Raw genomic sequence first — 209 nt, forward strand, 5'->3', positions numbered from 1 at the left:
CTCCACTTTGATCCCTGGGCGCCCCACTCCGCCTCCCGGCCCGGCGTGCGGGTGAAAGCGCAGTGTCCCGAGACCACCGACCTGCGTGTTCAGCCCTCGGGCCGTGTGACCTTAACTAGCGGTTTCATCCTGGCGCCTCAGTTTCCCCGTTTGCGCGGGGCGCTGACGAAAGCGCCGACCTCCCTGGGCTGTCGCGGAGGGAGGAGGGC

This window comes from Myotis brandtii, unplaced genomic scaffold (assembly GCF_000412655.1).
Source record: "Myotis brandtii unplaced genomic scaffold, ASM41265v1 scaffold633, whole genome shotgun sequence".
NCBI lineage: Eukaryota > Metazoa > Chordata > Mammalia > Chiroptera > Vespertilionidae > Myotis > Myotis brandtii.